This window comes from Neofelis nebulosa, chromosome 1 (genome assembly GCF_028018385.1).
Source record: "Neofelis nebulosa isolate mNeoNeb1 chromosome 1, mNeoNeb1.pri, whole genome shotgun sequence".
Classification (NCBI taxonomy): domain Eukaryota; kingdom Metazoa; phylum Chordata; class Mammalia; order Carnivora; family Felidae; genus Neofelis; species Neofelis nebulosa.
In genome coordinates, this window is record NC_080782.1 from 164,296,596 (window position 1) to 164,312,451 (window position 15,856).

The window sequence follows — 15,856 nt, forward strand, 5'->3', positions numbered from 1 at the left end:
TATCTTCGGGTCTTCCCTGCCCACCTAGGCAAGCCCTCCCTCTCCATTCCCGATGTCCTGCTTGTTTTCCGACATTGTCCTCGCTGCCGCCTGCCACACCGCATTACCAAGTGCAGCCTCATGGCCTCCTGTTTCTCCCTCCCGAATGTCGGTCAGTTCCGTGGGAACAGGTACTCGGTGTATTTGACGTCCTGCATTATTACCAGCCTGGAGCAGTGTCTGGGACAGACAGAATAAGTCCCCACAAACCGGTCGCTGAATGGATGAAAGATTGACGGGTGGCTCCACTCTGGATTCCTGGACACCAAAATACGTGTCTTCTCTCATTTGTTTCTGTTTGTGTTTCATCTAAATAACTCGTTTATATCTCTTCCAAAAATGATGTACAGTGTCTCACAAATGCACAGGGAAAAGGTAAAAAATAGGTAATGAGATCAGAGCCAGGTGAGAAATCAGGGTGGCCTCCCTCTTGCAGGCAGAGAGTGCTTATTCTGAAAGGTACATTCTAGCATATTCTCAGACAGAACGCAGGAAGTGGGGGATGTCTGAGGACGATGGTTCCCCAACCTCTTTGGTGGCCACTGCACGTTCTACGGGCTCGACCAAGGTCCTTCCACTGTGGCTAGAAAACAAGGACGACTCCCACTGCACACATGTAGTTGAGAAAATGGATACAATCTTCTCAATTGGAAAAGTTCCCTCGTAACTTTTTCTTAAATCTTTGGCACATTCTACTGCTGATCTACCACAAAGCACAGAAACTGATTAGAGGTGAGTGGCCAGTACTAAGCCCTCGGAATACCTTGGAGACAGCTGGCGTACTGGTGTGAGGGAGGGATCTGCAAGGATATGTGTCCTTTTCTGGTCGTGACCTTGTATCAGCTGCTCTCAATCTTGACACACTTTTAAACACTAACAAGAAAAATCCTAGTTTTGAAAGTAGAGTTACATAACAGCGTTTTATTATGTTTCATAATTGTAACATTCCGATGTTTCACCTAAATTTAAGAACCCCTGCTTAGACCTGATGGTTCAGTTGGATTGTCAAAATCATGAGGTGAAGCATTTTCCCAAGACCATTTATGCCCTGAGATGGGTTACTGCAAATGAGGAGGGATGGGTTTTACTCGATTTTGTTTTTGTTTTTCTCTGTGTATTGAAGATTCACTTTTTCCATTGATCAAAGTGCCCCAAATAATTGTTCAAGGCTTCAGTTGGTGTGGGCTGTTCTGTCACACCCCAAAATGTCAGCTACGACATTACCCTTTAAATACAGAAGTTGGGATTTGCCCCAGTGCCTTTGGTCCAACGTCTCTTACATTTGGCCTCAAAAAGTTCAATTTGCTCCAAGAGATTTATAAAGACCTGGCTGCAATTATTTAACAAACAGCAAATATCAGGAGCATAAACTAAAGGAATGTAGGAAGTGCACTGATCACCCCTATAATAGCATGTGGATTTATCTATACGGCCCTCCTCCCCTCCCTCCTCCCCTCCCTCCTCCTCCTTCCTCCCCCTCCCTCCTCCTCCCCTCCCCTCCTCTCCTTCCCTCTTACCCTCCTTCCTACTGCTTCTCCTTACCCCTCCTCCCCATCCTCCCTCCTCCCCTCCCCTCTCCTCCCTCCTCCCCTTCCCTCTCCTCCCTCCTCCCCTCCCCCTTCCCCCTCCTTCTCTGCTTCCTCACCCCCCCAATTCCCCCTCCCTTTCTTGGTCCCTCCTTCCCCTCCTTCCCTTTCTCCCCTCCTCCCAAGGTCATGAGATACTGCCCTGGGTATTCATTCCCAGTGGATTCCAGCATATTTAACCAACACAGAAGGCGAATCCAAGCCAGTGGGACCCCTTCTCAAGGAGGGACTTTCGGGCAGCCCTGCCTGGTCTATTTTCTCAACCCTTCCCTTCATTTTCTCCTGTTGACACAGGCTCCGTGGGCTCCAGATATTAATCTTCTATTTTTTCAGATGCTTGCCTAACTTTTCCCTTTGGCCTAAAGGTAGCAGAGCCGTCCTGCGGGGTGATGGCAGGGGCTCTGAGCAGTCCGCTGGGCTTCCAGCCCCCAAGCAGCAGAAAACTCACGGTCCCCACCGGAGCCTTGCAGTAAACATCACCTTTTCCCCAGTCGACCTGCTGGCTGTCTCACTGGAAGCACACCCGCCCCTTCCTGCTCCTGATACAAACTTAGACTTGATGGCGGGCCAAGCGCCCTTTCACACAGGAGCAATTTCTCTGTGCACTCGGTTTTCCACCCGGTGGGAGGGGGGGTACTGAGGCCCACAGGGGCAGTACCCAAGCCCCTTTATCCGCAGGCTTCTATCCTGAGTAGGTGAAATCTAATGCAAGGACGGCACATTGTGCCCCATGTTCTGAAAGCTGTTGGGTCTCTCTCCGGCCCCATGTCCCTCTCTCCAGGCAGCTTTCTGAGATATGACTAGGTTGCTCAACCCTCACTTGTTCTGGGATGTTCTGTGTCCCAAGAAGCCTCAGCATGTGGGGGTGCTCGCAGGTTTGTGTCGGAGTGGGCCCTGTCCCAGAGCTGGATTCTCCCCGTTGCTGGCAAAGTGAGAAAAGTCTGGTGCTAACGGGTTCCTTAGGCCCTGGAACCTATTAGAGAACGTTTTTGACACAGAGTAAAAACACATCGGAGACAAAGCTGCTGGGTGGGGCTCAAGTGTTCTGGGAACAGGGTCAAGTCATCTTACCTAGTTGCGAGATTTTCTATAGTTCGAACTGACGAATCATGTTTGCTTTATGGAGCAAAACCTCCCAACTGCATTGTTCCTCCGGTGCTGACCCCGCCCCCCATGCATCACTAGACAGCCCACGGGGATCACTGGGGGGCTGGTAACCTGGGTGGGCTGTTTGCAGTCAGGACAGCAGCACCTGCTGGGGAAGAGCTTCCCTCTCAGCCCCCGGCCTCTCCCCCGCCTCTCCGGGCTCCCCTGGAGCTGCCTGGAAACCGTACAAGGACGTGAGGGACTGTGGCTGTGACGGATGGTGTCCAAGCAGCCGGGCGCCAGTGCCCCCTCCCCGTTCTTCTCAGGGGTCATTTTAAACCCACAGCGATTCTCCCCCTGTCCCTTCCCCGACCTCCACACCAAGCAGCTAAGCTTGACTTCGACTTTCCAAGACAACAGAAATCATCAGGCCAAAGCCCTCAACTTGTGGGTCACTTTGCCACCAGATCTGCCTCCACCTGTTCCTGTTCCTCTGTCATGGACTCAATGTTTGTGTCCCCCAAACCGATCTGTCGAAGCCCTAACCCTCAGTGTGGTGGTATCAGGAGGGGGGACTTTGGGAGCCCACGAGGGTCGGATTAGGTGACGAGGAGGACACGTGGTACTCTGCTCGGCCAGCGAGGAGGCAGTGAGGAGAAGGGAAAACTTTCCTCTCAGAACCGCCCCTGGGGCACCCTGGTCCCCAGCCTCCAGCCCCTGGACCCGAGGAACATGTCCCAGTTGCAGACCCCGTGCCCAGTGGTGTTTTGTTAGCGCAGCCCGGGCTGACTAAGACAGACAGATGGAACTCTTCATGGAAACTCTCAGGCTGGCCTTTTTTTTCATCAGCTGGTCATCAAGAGGGGAGATGACGTCCCTTGTGTCTCTGCCGTCTCTTCACCACTGTGTAAGACAGACTAGAGCCAGCCTTCTGTGCACCCCCAGTACTGACCTTTCCTGCCAGCCTCCCCCTGTTTTCTCCCCGCCTGCCTCTTGTGCTTCTACAGGGGGCCCCGTGACCACGGTCATGACCCATGCAACAGATTTATCGGGGATGCCCTTTATGTCAGAAACTAGGTTGGCTGTGGGGGAGTAGAAAAGCTACCTACGAAGTGGCCCCCCCCACTCATTCTCAGAAACAAAGCTGCTGATTTATTAGGCACCAAAATTCCGGAACCTGTGCCTTCATGCCACACGCCTGGCCCGGTGAATGCCTGCTGTGCGAGAGGGCTGAGTGAATGGCTTTGCATGAGTGACTGAGGCTCCCTCCAGGAGGTGACAGAGCCGGGCCCAAGAGGAGCAGATCACAGCACAGCCGTGCCTGTAAGGCAGCCTCACGTACGTCCTCAGGGTGTGCAGTGCCAGAGAGGGCTTCCGATTCTGGCTGGGGGGGGGGGGGGGGGGGGGGGAGGGACACGTTCCGTGAGCCGTGTCCAAGGATGAAAAAGAATGGGTCAGATGAAGGAGGAGGGACAGGGTGGGAATGTTCTGGGCAGGAAGAGAAGGCAGCCCAGGGAGGAACAGAGGCTGAGAACAGGTCCAAGGACTTCAGGGAGATCCTGGCAGGAGAGTTTCAGAGGGGCAAGACCGACCAGGTGCACTCTGGAGGGCAGGGAGGTCACCGAGGTGAGTGGGGGCGCTTTGTAGGGGTCGCCTGCCTGGGGAGAGTCACCCAGAGGGGATGCTCCAACTGGCGTTTCTAAAGAGCCTTGACTGTGGGGCGAGGCAAGGCTGGAGCAGAGAGGCCTTTCTAGAGACCCAGGTGAGGACTGCCTAGGGCAAAGAAAGGATGCTCACGCATGGGGGAGGGGAGACATCCGGCGAGATCTCCGTGGGCTTAGGACATGTTTTGCTTCACCATCAGTCGATCCTGCACTATTTCGCATTCAGTTTCCTCAAAACTCAGCTGCTGTGCTGTAGAGGGACGGAAGACCGAGTCCCCTACGACGCGAGGGGCTGGTGTGAGGGCCCAGAGCCCCAGGTGTCGGCGCGGGGCCTCCCCTTTGTCCGGCTGCCCGTGTTCCGGTTCCGAGGCCCCGTCCTCTGGCTGCCGCTGTTACTCAACATGCCACTGTCCTCCTCCTTAGCTGGCGTGACTCCCGGGCTCTGGCAGCTGGCTGGCGGGCAGTCCTGTATTCTCCGCTGCGTTTTTATCTTTTTCTGTGTTTTCATAGGTATTCTTGTAGGAAATTGGAAGTGTATGAGTCAGGCTCAGTTCTAAAGATACCCTTTTAAATCCTGTAGAACCCTGTGCTTGAAATCCCTGCTTTGGGGAGAAAAAGTAACTTTTTGGAAAGGAAAAAAAAAAAAAAGAACAGTGAAAAAGAACTACTTGGTATTCAGAACTTTCCAGGCAGTGCGTGTGCGCGTGTGCACGTACTTGTCTGTGTGCGCAAGCTCTAGGAGGGTTCTGGAAAAAGCTTAGAAGTTGGAATCACACAACACAAGCTGTGTGACCTTAGATGCTCTTTAACCCCCTGGACTTCATTTTCATCACCTGAAAAATAAGACTAATAAACCATCAGCCTTGGAATTCTGTGAAGAATAACCAACATAATTAGTACACCGTGCGTGTTTCCTTCAGCGGAAGATGATCGTGAGGTAGGATTACGGAAAAGGCTCTTCCCCCAAGAAAGCCCCAAACAAAGATACGTTGTTACAATATGAGCCTGCTTCCTGTGTTCGGTATGGGTTTATTGTAAAGAAGCAATTTGGACATGCTTTTCAAATTAGAGGTATTTCTGTGATTTTGTAGCTCCATTAAAAAAGATTTTTTTTTAATGTTTATTTATTTTTGAAGGAGAGAAACAGAGTGTGAGTGGGGGAAGGGCAGAGAGAGAAGGAGATACAGAATCGGAAGAAGGTTCCAGGCTCTGAGCTGTCAGCACAGAGCCTGACACAGGGCTTGAATTCATGAACTTCGAGATCATGACCTGAGCCAAAGTTGGACACTTAACCGGCTGAGCCACCCAGGTGCCCCTCCCTAGACCTCCATATTTTCTAGCTACCTGCGCACCATCTCGGCTCTTCATGAGTCTTTACTTGGCCTCCAAATGCTCATTATCTGGGCCCACAGCACCTCTGCCCTTCTCTCTGCAGCCCTGCCTCACAAGGCAAGTACAGCTCCTGTCCCAGCCCTGCAACCGCAGCGGGGTCTCCCGCAGAAAGCCCCATTCCGGTGCCGAAGTCCCAGGCCCCGTCCACAGGGCTCCCCTCTTGGGTGGAGAATTATGGAACTATAACCTCCATGCCTTCTCTGGCAGTGGCCAGTTCCTGGTTGGCTGGGTCATCACTGGCGGATGTGATTTTGCACCCCTGTGAGACTGGACACTACTAAGGACGTGGCCATCTCTTGGCCACATTTTAACCCCTTCTTGCATGCATCACAATATTGTGCCCACAGTCGCTGATCAGTATACTGCTGCAGGACGGAAGGTGACCCCACTGTCCTTGCCTCGGTTCAGGGGCTCGCCACGTGTCTATGTCCATGCAGCGATGCCCACAAGAACAGACCTTTCTTTCTCTTTTCAGCCTCTACCCCAAAAGTTTGGAGTGAAAGTTGCACCATTGGATGCTTATAATTCATTCATTCAATAAACAAATATTTACTGTGCCCTCACTGTGTTCCAGTTACATCAATATACACCCTTCCTGCTCCCCAGAAATCCCTGCTCTCATTAAAGCTTATTTTCTGGAAGGGAGAAGGCAGATAATAAACTAGAGATACAATAAGTGTGTTACAATATAATATGTTAGGATATGGTAACTGTGGTAGAAATAACACAGAAGTAACGGCAGGCGTGGGGGCAGGGAATGTACCGGGGGGTTGAGAGTCTGCAGTTTTATAAAGAGTGGTCAGGGTGACCCTTATTAGGACAATGTAGAGACAGTCTGACAATTCAGAGAGAGACAAGTTAGCCAAGTTTGCATTTAATGTTACAATTGTTCAGGGGAATGATAATTTCTATTTTTAAAAGATTTATTTAATTTAAAAAATTTTAATGTTTATTTTTGAGACAGAGAGCTGGGAGGGGCAGAGAGAGAGGGAGACACAGAATCCGAAGCAGGCTCCAGGCTCTGAGCTCTCAGCACAGAGCCTGACGCGAGGCTTGAACTCACAAACTGCGAGATCATGACCTGAGCCGAAGTCGGACGCTTAACTGACTGAGTCACCCAGGCACCTCAGATTATTTTTTTTTTAGAGAGAGAGGACAGGGGAAAGGGGCAGAGGGAGAGAGAGAACCCCAAATAGCCTCCACACTCAGCATGGAACGCACTTCAGGGCTTGATCCCATGATCCTTGGATCACATGATCTGAACCCAAATCAAGAGCTGGTCGGTCAACCAACTGAACCACCCAGGTGCCCCAAGAATTTCTATTTGTGACGTAATTTATAAATAAAGCTGGTGTAGGTTTTGAACATAATTTAACTGTATTTTTAGCTCTACATTACAGCTCTCCTAGAGATGGTGAAGAAATTAATTGAATAATGTAGTAGGGTTTTTATTATAACACTGAAAATAAAGGGCTTTGAACCAATCTTAATTTTCAAGCAAGGATCCAAGTACCTAACATTAATCTAATATATGTGTCTGGATGGATTCTCCTTTTTTAAAGTCATCTTTCTCATTCATTAGCTCATCCATCTGGATGTTGTTTTGCTATTTTAATTTCACTAATTTTCCCTTTGACTTATCCTTCTAACTGCTTGTCTTTGTGGTGACTAATTAATGTGTTAGGAAATGGCATTTATATTCATTGCATTGGATACGGCCACAGCTCTGTAGTTAAAAGTATAAAAATTTGATTTTCAAAACAAATAAATTAAAAAATATGGAAAGCCACGACTCTCCAGATCACTATTTTTCATTGCAATTTTTATTCAGACGATTACAGATTCCATGCAATTAACTGTATGAAGTAACACAGAGAGACCCTGCGGACCCTCTACCTCGATTCCTGCAGTGGTGACGTTTTGCAAACCTGTAGCACAGTACCATCCAGGATGTCAGCGTGGACGCAATCCACCGAGAATGTTCAGATTGCCCCAGTTCTGCTTGCACCCCTCTGGACAGCGCACAAAGAGACTATTTTGCAAATATCTATAGATAGTCTCAGGACCAACACACTGTTAACACCATTCATTCACTACTGAATTTGTGGTAGCTTTCTGTTATATGTTCTCTCAAAGATTTTTAATTTTTTTTAATGTTTATTTATTTTTGAGACAGAGCGACAGACAGAGCGGAAGCGGGGAGGGGCAGGGAGAGAGGGAGACACAGAATCTGAAGCAGGCTCCAGGGTCCAATCTGTCAGCACAGAGCCCGATGTGGGGCTCGAACTCACAGACCGTGAGATTGTGACCTGAGCCAAAGTTGGACGCTCAACCGACTGAGCCACCCAGACACCCCTCACTAGTATTTTTTAAAGTTTATTTATTTTTGAGACAGAGAGAGACAGAGCATGAACGGGGGAGGGGCAGAGAGAGAGGGAGACACAGAATCAGAAGCAGGCCCCAGGCTCTGAGCCATCAGCACAGAGCCCGATGCGGGGCTCGAACTCACAGACCACGAGGTCATGACCTGAGCCGAAGTTGGACGCTCAACCGAGTGAGCCACCCAGGTGCCCCTCAAAGATTTTTTTGCAAACAAAAAGATTCCCCCTCCCCCATCTCACACCCACTCTCACACCCACATGCACACACATACACCCACACCACACACACACACTTATACACACACGAATTATCCAGCGTTGAGATGCTGATTCAGCGGGTCTGGGATGGGGCCTGATCACCTGTGTTCCAACAGTTTCCCAGCTGATGCTCTGGTCTGTGGAACACACTTTGAGGACCAGGGCAGTTCGGAACCACAGACCCACATTCTGCTTCTTGACGTCCACTCATCCCGCGTTGTTCTCCTGAGCGTCAGCATCACTGAGGACCACTCGGCTGCCTGATCTGAAGGCCTGTCTTTCGTCCTGCTGTCCTGCAGCACTGACCTGGGGACAGCTCCAACCTTCCGGAAGTCCCCTGACCCGGCGGTTCCTGATAACCTGAGCTCACCGGGGTTCTTCTTGGTTCCAGTGACCCCTCCCCTTCTTGGCCCCCAGCTGTAGTTGTCCTCCTGGGCTCCCCCCGTGACCCTTGTCCCTCACTGTTTCCCCCCCGGACATCACATCCATTCTTAGGGTCTCGTCCTTCATTTCCTTCTGGTTTGATATCTCTGCTGAATCTAACTCGCTCTTTCAAGGGCAACACATCCGCCTCCACCTGAACACGGGCTCTTTCCCGTGACATGAACCGCTCAAAACATGAGTCTGATCCTGCTTTCCGATGATGATGAGCTCCCCACTTTCCCAATTATGCCCACTGCCTGGTTTGGAATCTGAGCCCTCCTAGAAGCCTCTTCGCTCTGACCCTCCCTGACCCTGTACTGAGCCCTGTTCCTCCCTTTTCTCCCTCCCACGTGCTGAGCCCTGTTCCTCCCTTCTCTCCCTCCTGACCCTGTACTGAGCCCTGTTCCTCCCTTCTCTCCTTCCCACATGCTGAGCCCTGTTCCTCCCTACTCTCCCTCCCCAACCCTGTGCTGAGCCCTATTCCTCCCTTCTCTCCCTCTCCCATGCTGAGTCCTGTCTTTCCCTTCTCTCCCTCCATCTCACCTGGGGCTGGTCACTGTCACTACCTCCTTGGGCCTCCTGGATCCTCAGAGGGATGGAACTGTCCACCCAGAAATCTTTTCTGCCTTCAGGTGTGTGTGTCTTCACTGCACCTCTGCCAGGCTGGCTTCCTGAAGGCACCTCACCTCACGATACTCCCCCTCCAAACCATGGCTTCGAGCCTGAACTTCCGGTTCCAGACCTCTCCTTCCAGATCTGGTAAGATTGTACCCCACTCGCTCTGGGCAGGTAGACCTATGCAATCCGCCTCTTCTCAGCTTGCTGCTTTCCCAGGCTCGTCCTTTCTCCAGCCCAAAATTGCCACAAGAATTTACGGTTAATTGACAAACACCTTTAGGGCCCTTTATCATAAGCCAGACACTCTCTGAAGCACGCAGCAAGTACCAATTCATTAATGTTCACAGCTCTCCAGTGCACGCGCCTACATCAGCCCCCTGTCGCAGAGAACACGATGGGTCAGAGAGGCCAAGGACTCGGTCGAGGTCACCCAGCTCGTAAACGGCAGAGCTGATGTTCGAGAGGCGCGCCCGTGTCCGTGTGCATGGCAGTGATGGAGGTTAGCTTTGGCGTTTACTCTGCCTGAGGCATTAAAGGCTCAATATGCTTGAGTGTGTAAGAAAAAACTTTCCCCCTAACTTGCTGTGTCTGACAGCTGTGCTGGGTTTACTGGGGCAGCGGTTGACTTGAGGGGCGCTTGAACCAGAACGCCTGACCCTTGCTGGCTCCGCACACAGCTTTCCTCGCCTGTAGAAGGGGGAGATCACAGCGGCCACCTCGCTGGGGGGGGGGGGGTGGGGGAGGGAGGGGAGTGGCGTGATGCCGGGAGGGAGCTGCACCTGCACGTGGCATAAACACATTTGTGATCATCGTTGCCTGGCCTTCAGTCTTGTGAACCAGATCACTCGGCAAAGTACAGAGAATAAAATAAAGTGAACGCATTTTGCTTATAATTTTGCAAAAATATTTGAAGTTATTATTCCCACTGTGAGTCAAGTCTGTTTCCCTGGTGTACTTGTGGTCTTGCTGTTTTTTATTTTATTTTATTTTATTTTATTTTATTTTATTTTTTAAATGTTTATTCATTTTTGAGAGACAGAGAGAGAGCGGGGGGAGGGGCCGAGAGAGAGGGAGACACAGAATCTGAAGCAGGCTCCAGGCTCCGAGCTGTCAGCACTGAGCCCGATGCGGGGCTCGAACTCGCAGACCACCAGGTCATGACCTGAGCCGAAGTCGGACGCTTAACCGACTGAGCCACCCAGGCACCCCGTAGTCTTGCTATTTTAATATCACGTAGCATTCCCTTCTTTACTTTTAATTTTGTAATCGGGATCCGTGGACTTGGATTGCCAATAGTCTTTACCATGGCATCGTGAGCTTTCTGAAAGTAATCTGGGGATTTCTGAGACGCCCCAGTAGAGAACCATAGCTGGATTATATACACTGGGGTTTTTGTTAATTCCATTTATGCTGGAATGGCAGGGGCCATGGCTTCCCTGGCACACGATCCTGAAACACTTTTTAAAAATGTTTTTAAAGTTTATTTATTTGTTTTTGGGGGAGAGGGGCAGAAAGAAGGAGAGACAGGATGCCAAGCAGTCTCCACGCTGTCAGCGCACAGCCCGATGTGGGACTCTAACTCATAAACTGTGAGATCATGACCCGAGCTGAGGTCAAGAGGCACATGTTTAACAGACTGAGCCACCCAGGCGCCCCCGGTCCTGAAATCCTTTTACCAAGTAAAATGTGATTTTGAACAGGAGACCAGTGACACTAAAGGGGCTGACTCAGACTCTGCTCTTTTCAGATGGTCTTGGAAGTTCAGTTCACTTGAGAGGTTGCTGGCCACAGGCTGCCTGCTACGTGCCTGGTGGGGGTGGAGGGGTGGGGACACCTGTGATGGGAGGGGCTCAAGCTGGGCTGGGGAAGCCAGGCTCACAAGGAGATCATGTCCTTGGAGCATGGGGAGTACACACCCCTCCCTCGGGAAGAGCTCACCCCACTGTCCCTTGTTTTCTGCCCACCTTTGCACACCCCCTCTTAAATCCCTTGTCTGTTCTGCCTCCCCTTGTCTGATCCCTTCCCTTAATGCCCAACAATCTCGGCTTTAGAGACGGCATCCCCTGCTGGGACAAGCCGCCTATTCTTGGCAGACGAGACTACAAGCCCAGATCTCCCGACTCCCTGCCACAGGGACACCGTCGAGGGGGGATCACGGGCATCAGAAGAAGCCACAGTTCTTGGCATTTAAGAAGCTTGGGGGCCTACAATTTAATTTTAGGGAAGTCTCAGATTTAAGGTTTAAAATGCTGTCAACCTTCACTCGTTTCTTTGGCACGCACGTGTTACATTTCTACTGTCTGGCAGGTGGTTTTTCTAGGTCCTTGAACTTTGGGGAGGGGGAGGAATGGACCCTCAGAGACGGCCAAGATACAGACTGGCCAACCAACCAAACAAGGAGCGAGCGGAACCCTCCACCAGTCCACACTGTTCTTGTCGTTTCTCTCAGGGGTTGTCACGCAAGTAACTTCTGTGGTTTTGGTCAACAGGATGGGGGTGGGGGGAATTCCTTTGTTTCCTCTGGAGTCTGAGTGTTGACAATCAGCTCCTCTGAGAGGCACGTTGGGAGCAAACAGGGCAACGTGCTGGGTGAGCACAGTCAGTAGGGACAGGTGAGGAGGAGAGACACAGGCCTGAAGCGAAGAGGGCTGTGCGCAGGGATCACGGGGTGAGGACAGCAGACGCTTGTGTGAATAACACGAAACCAGGCGTCTGACTGAGTTCTAACACGGCACTGTGGCCCTAGCTACTGTGTTTTTGTTTCTGTCACTGTAGAGTGGGTTCCCTTGAAATGTCGGAGGACCAGGGAGAATGGGGTCTTGTCTCCTTTCGGTCCACTTCACATCTTCAAGATCTGTGGTTAGAGGGACGCCATGCCATTTCCCCTGTATGTCTGTTCTTGGAGTCTAAGCAATTAAGAAATAGAATTTCTTGCTCAACATTTACTGATGTGGAAACTGGGGATCCGAGCCAGGGGGGGTGTGGGGAATGTGCAGAATGGAAGACAGACTTAGCCTACCTGGGTTGGGAAATCAGCTTGCCTACAAATCCAGCTCAAGCTGGCAAGGAAGCCCTGTCCTGTACATGGCAAAGTGGGTGAAAATCCCCAATCCCCGGACACTAGTTAACTGGAGACTCATTTCATTGAGTTTGGGACTTGTAATGAAACAGACGAATGTGCTTGGTTTCCAGGCCAAAGTTATTCAAGTAGGCTAAGGTCTTGCCCAAGTTGGCCGTTCCTTCCAGATGCCTCTTCACTCCTCTGCAGGTTCACGAAAACTGAAACTCAAAAGGGACATGTGCGTTGGCCAGGACGCTGAGCAAACTAGGTCCTCTAGAAAGTTTTATTGTGACACAAGGTACTTGTCCAAATCTGGGACCTTTGCCCCGAAAAGGATTATTGCACAAACGTGGTGTGGTGTTTCAGCCTTGTGTGAAGGTGTGATGCACAGGGGGAGTCATTTCTGTTTCCACCTGCCATTGGCTCAAATTTTTTAGTTGATCTCTTTTGATACATAATTCAGATATCATAATAGCCACCCTTTTAAATTGTGCAAGTCCGTTGTTTTGTTTTGAAGTTTATTTATTTTGAGAGAGACAGAGGCAGCGCCGGCGGGGAGGGGCAAGAGAGAGGGAGACGGAGAATCTCAAGCAAGCTCTGTGCTGCCAGCACAGAACAAGACTCGGGGCCGAAATCCACAAAACCACCAGATCATGACCTGAGCCCAAACCAAGAGTCGTACGTTTAACCGACTGAGCCGCCCAAGTGCCCCTAAGCCCATTGTTTTTAGTATGATCACAAAGTTGTGCGTCCATCACCAGTATCTAATTCCAGGATATTTACATCATCCTAAAAAGAGGCCCATTTGGCTCACCTCCCTGTTCCTCCGTGTCCCCAGCCCCCGGCGCTCATCTGCGTTCTGTTTCTATTAATTTGGGTCTTCTGGGTTACTTCAAGTAAATGGCACTATACGCTATGTGGCCCTTGCGTCTGGCTTCTTTTCCCCGGGTTCCTCCATGTTGTAGTACGTATCTAGACTTCACTCCTTGTTGTTAACAGTTGGGTAATATTCTAGCATACAGTATACCATGGCGTGTTTGTTCGTTTTTATAATAAGGAGAACTGGTTTAAGCATACAGGTGCAACGTACCGTTTTTTAACATACTAAATCCTAAGTCAGTAATGCCTGGGACTCGCCCACCAGTGCTCCTGTGTTTCTTTGGTGATTCATCTACTTACTCAATACTCCGTGCTACCCTGCTGTGTCTCATCCTGCCCCGTTCTGTCTGCTCCGTTGGCTTGAAAATGGCTTTGACCGTGCCTTTGCGATGGGTGCCTGCCTGTGTGAGGGCGAGGGGTTCTCACCTGGACACGGGGCTCAACGGGACCTACTCAGTGCATCCTCCCTGCGGGAGATGATCACAGCACATCATCGAAGGGGGTGAGCACGGGGAGGGTTGTGTCGGGTAAGAAGAGGCAGGCACGTCAGAGCCACCGTGTCAGTCACAGCTGGCAGAGGTCCCGTCACCCGTCAGTTGGAGGACGCGTCACCACGGACTGCAAGATGAGGGCTCTCAGGGGATTTAGGCAGGAGCAAAGTGTCCACCTTCCGCCCCCAGAGTGATGCCCCAGCTGGCTCCGCAGGCCTCCTGACGCAGCAGCCCGAAGCAGGGAACCGGGGAGGAGAGCGGAGATCTGCGAGGTGGACAGCAACCTACCAGAACAGCATAAAGGAAAACCCGTCCCCTTATGGGCCCGGGTTTGGGCTGCATGGAGACGCTGTTGACCCAGTGAAGAAACAGCCAACTAGCGTTTGGCCTCGGATAGCCTTGCGGAGGCTCTGTCTGGCACAGTTTCGGATGTGAACTCCCCCCTCGATTTCTGGGTTTATTTGGGATAGATAACTGGCTTGGGGAGGGTCACAAGAAGCGGAGTCTGGCCTGTCCCGGAGATTCCAGCAGCCGCCAGACAGATACAATTGGGGCTTGCACCCACCCCAGACCCTGGTCTCCCCGGGAGAGGGAAGGAGGGAGGAAAGGCCAGCCAAGCCACTATTATCCAATGCTTCAACAAATCCTAGACGTAGGAGTGTTTGCAGCCTCCCTGACCCCCAGCAGGGCTGAGCAGGTGGGCTGAGGTGGGGGCGTCTGGTCCGTGGACCTTTACCTGAGCTCCGAGGAAGGACAGCATCGAGAACAAGTAGAACATCCGTTGAAGATCTGTCCTTGGGAGGGAGCCCTTTCGAACTTTCTGATACGGGCAGCACAGCTTGGACACGTGGACCCAGTGGAGAAGCCAGTACTGTTCCCTGAGCCCCGAGGAACAGCATCTCAGAACCGGCAGGGGCCTGTCTGCCCCTCAGAAATGGAGGTGCAGGTCTGGACCTCTCCCATCTGCTCTGACCCCGCAGCAGTCCAGGGGGGCTGTGACAGCACCCCCCAAGGCCCCTAGGCAGCAGCAGGTGCTGTCCTAGGTCACAGAGGGCAACAAGCCCGGAGGGGGCGGGGAGTTAGCTCACTCAGGAAAGGTTCCTGGGGCACTTTCTATGTGAGGACATGTTCTCACCAGCCGTTTTACTACGTAAAAGTGTTGCACTTCCCGAAGAAATTAGGAAAGCACATGCCCAACAAGGCTCTCCTCTGCCAGGAAGGGGTGGAGAGGAGGGGCTGTTTCCCTTATTCCCGCACCCCTGCTTAGCCCCTCCTGCCTGAGCGGAGGAGTGTGGGGGGCTCGGGAGACAGGGGGGCGCCAGGGCCTCCGCCGAACGGAGGAGGAGGGGTCTCCCGTAACTCGCTGCAGATCTCGGGTGTAATTAAAAATTGAATTACAACCTTTCGTGCAAAAGCACTGGAAAACCGGATCCAAATACTTCATCTGCTACTTGCAGGGCCTAATTTTACCTGACAGCTTTAAGCCATTTGAAAAAAAAAAAAAAACATCTCAGAAGGGAAAAGGGAGGGTTCTGTTTCTAACGCCACGGGGAAGGCTCCGGGTAAGGAAGGTGGCTTCTGTCCGGAATGCCTTGATAAGGTCTGCTGCGTCCCACCTTCCTGCTCCCGCGAACTGTGTGTTTTCAAAGGATCATGCACTTCTTTTTGTTTTAAACTGTCAGAAGCTGCTGTTTTATTCCCAAATGTAAAATTCTAGCTTCAAAGGGAAGACCTGGCCAATCACCACCGCATAAGGCAGACCAACCCAAAACAAGAAACAAACCCTCACCAACCCCAGATTGCAGGGGCTTCTAATCCCTGTCAGCAACTCTAGTAAAACGGGCATTCCTAACATATTCCAGGCAGCCCTGACCTCCAGGCATCGGCATCCTGCAGCCTTTTGAATTCACTTAAAACTATTAAGAAGTGATTAAGTTGTTACAGGGTCTTTTCCAGCCTGGCTTGCCGCTGGGGCGGT